This window comes from Cyanistes caeruleus, chromosome 18 (genome assembly GCF_971803275.1).
Source record: "Cyanistes caeruleus chromosome 18, bCyaCae1.hap1.1, whole genome shotgun sequence".
Taxonomy (NCBI): domain Eukaryota; kingdom Metazoa; phylum Chordata; class Aves; order Passeriformes; family Paridae; genus Cyanistes; species Cyanistes caeruleus.
Window position 1 is genome coordinate 7,956,390 of NC_141718.1, and position 3,210 is coordinate 7,959,599.

The window sequence follows — 3,210 nt, forward strand, 5'->3', positions numbered from 1 at the left end:
CGTTTCCCACTCGGCTTTCCAGTGCCCACCCGCAAGATGAAAACATTAATGGAAGGACACCACGGGGCTCTTTAGTGCAGGTTGTGGCCACTGCCCAATTCCCGCACACTCTCCCAGGCCCTCTGGCTCGCTCCGGCTGAAGGAAGGCGGGAGCCCTCTAGGGGTGGCACACAGAGCCCCGAAGGGACACGGGGCACCTGCTGAGCCATTTGCCTCTTCCACGCCGAGCCCCTCCTGCCTGTCCTTGGCACAGGAGCGCTGTCCTGGCACGTGCAAGGGCTCAGCAGCTGAAGGCCTACACAGAAAATCAGGCTGGCTACAAGGAAGTCCCAGACTTTTTCCTGGAAGCGCTTACTCTACAGCCCAAAACATGATGTGGGACATCTGTTTTTTGTGGTTGGTTCAAGCCTTTCAAGGAAAACAGAACATCACCAAAGTGCAGACTGCAGTTCTGGAGCTAGCCTGGCTCATCACAGTATAGCTGGAATTTTCTTCTTCTAGGCTATGTAAAAAGGTCTTGGTTTTGTCTTACTATGTGCCTCAAGCATACTGTGAACTCTTGAATAAAATGAGCAGGTTTATCTTTGTCAAGGCTTGTTCAAAATAGTTCTTTCCAAGAGCTACTTCTATTTGAAGGCTAGGTAACAGCTGCAGCATTTAAACATTTAAATATTTTCTCATTCTAATGAGAACTTAAGATCCTTTCCAAACAGCTCAACATAACAACATGAGAATGTGGCAAACCCAAACTTCAAAACATTTTGACTCCAGTAAAAAAAACAAAACAAACCAAACAACACCCAAAACAAAAGCATCAAAAAGCATCTAAGAAGATATTAAGAATTTGCTGTAGTGCAACCAATAACAGATTTTGTTAGAGATCCAAACCAGAAGCATGCAAGAACAGCTTAACACTTTGAAAAAACCCACCAAGGTTATTTGTTTTGTTCGGGGTTTTTTTTTACTGTAAGAGATATTGACCATAAAAGACCTGCACAGTTACATGACGAAAACTGCAGCATCGGTTTGGTGAAACAGGTAAATACCCATTACAGTCTCTACATGTAATTTACAAACAGCTTTCTGAATGGCATATTCAAGGTTATTATCAATTTTTTAAAAAAAAAATATTAGCGACAGTAAGAGGAAAACCTGTAATCTACATTAGTGCTACTTTAATAGCAAACATTATCTAGATGAAGAAAATGTTTTATCTATCCCTCACCAAATGGCAGAGATGTGAAGTCTGCATTACTAGGAGAACCCCTATTTCTTAAAGTCCTCCCAGCTCTGAAGAAGCACTTCTGCTTACTCCGTTTCCCAGGTGGAAAGGACAGGCATTTCCAGGCTGTTGGCAGAGCCTTGGTTTTGGCTGGGATAGAGTTAATTTTTTTTTTTCCTAGTAGCTGGGACAGTGCTGTAGTTTAGATTCAGTGTGAGAGTAATGTTGATAACACACTGATGCTGTAGTTGTTGCTAAGCAGTGCTTACTCTAAATCAAGGACATCTGAGTCTCCTGGGCTCTGCCAGTGAGGAGGTGCACAAGAAGCTGGGAGGGAGCATGGCCAGAACAGCTGACCAAACTGGCCAAAGGGCTATTCCTTTACATTCACTTCCATAGGCTTATTGTTTCTTATTCAAACCTTCAACAACATTGCAACAGAGCCTGCAATGACTGGAATTCTGGAGCAGAAGGTTGGCTCTGAGCCCCATGTTGAACACATGGGAGGTGGGGATCTGTTGGATGAGAAGGAAAACAGTCACGAGTATGACAGCACAGCCAAGAATCAGCAATAGCTGCATTTCATCTCCTATTATTCAAAAGGAGACAGCAAAGCCAATACTGAGCAGCAGCAAGAAGAAACAACAGTGGTGTCCAGTCCTGTTCTCAACTGCAGCTGGAATGGGCTCAAACCTAGAGGAATGCAGCGCCCTCTGTTGGGAAGCACCAGGGATTCCCATGAGACACTGGAGTGACTTTGTTCGGCTCTGTGTTATCGGCAAAGATCAGCTGTAGTTGCCTTTGGACTGTGGAGTTACCTGGCTGATGGATTCCCACAGCTGCTTTACAAAACCAGAGAAGAACAGTGGTAGTCAGCTGCTGCTTGTGCTCCCTGGTGAGCCCAGTGAATCACAGGCTGGAAAACTGTTGCTAAAACTAGTCAAGCAAATCCCCAGCCTACACTCTTCTGGGAATTTGCTGCTTTTTTAGAGATTATTAAAAGTGAAGTTTCACCCCTGCAATTCTTACTGTTAAAAAAATAAAATAAAAAAAAACAAAAAAAGACATTTAGAACCATGAAATGGATGATATTTTTAAGAGACTTGAGGCTTGATCTGAAGTAGGTTCAAACATGCCCACAACATCTTGACCAAAATACACCTGATGACTCATTATGGTTATACTTATTTTTGTATTTCAAGAAATCCTTATCTGTTTCTCTGTGATGCAGCATTCTGGGCTCCTGTAGACTTTTATTCTCTTCTCTAGGATAAATACAAAAGCATTTAGACAAACTTCCTGAAAGATTGCATCTCTCAGATCCCCTTGTTAAACCTTGCCTTTTGTCAAGTGTCCCATCTCTGTCTTGCAATCCTTATGTCTTCCTCTTCTGAGGATATGAACACCTGCACTTCAGAAACAATCACAGGTTAGCTTAGCTTCCAAGCCTTACTTGTATTTCAGGTTACTATCCCTCTTAGAATTTTCTGTGTTTTGTAATATATTAGCCCTAACATACTCCAAGAATTCATGCCCCAGCCTTCCACTTCAATGGTCAAAGACCACTTCTTTAACAAGTATGCAAGTAAATAAATTGTCACCATCTCTGGCTGCAACAGGGTCTTTCAGATCATTATCCTGTTGCTGCAAGACACAGGCAGTACACCCCACTTAACCTGCATTGTCACTGTGGTCAGCTGGGAAAAAGAAGGAACAGATCAAATCAATGAATTAGAAGTACACAGTCCTGAAATGGATTCAGTAACGTTCATCTTTTCAATTAATCACACTGTGTAATCCCAAGGATTACTTCCTTCTAGTGCTTCCACTGATCTCTTTTCCCAGAAAAGCCCTATGGAAGAAGGTAAGGTGGTGAGACAGGGCAACCACTCAAAGATGTGCAACAGGACCTATATGAAAAAAGTTGCAACATGAGGTATTTGAAATATTAGAATGAAATAGATCTTTAAGAAAATAAACAAACAGTG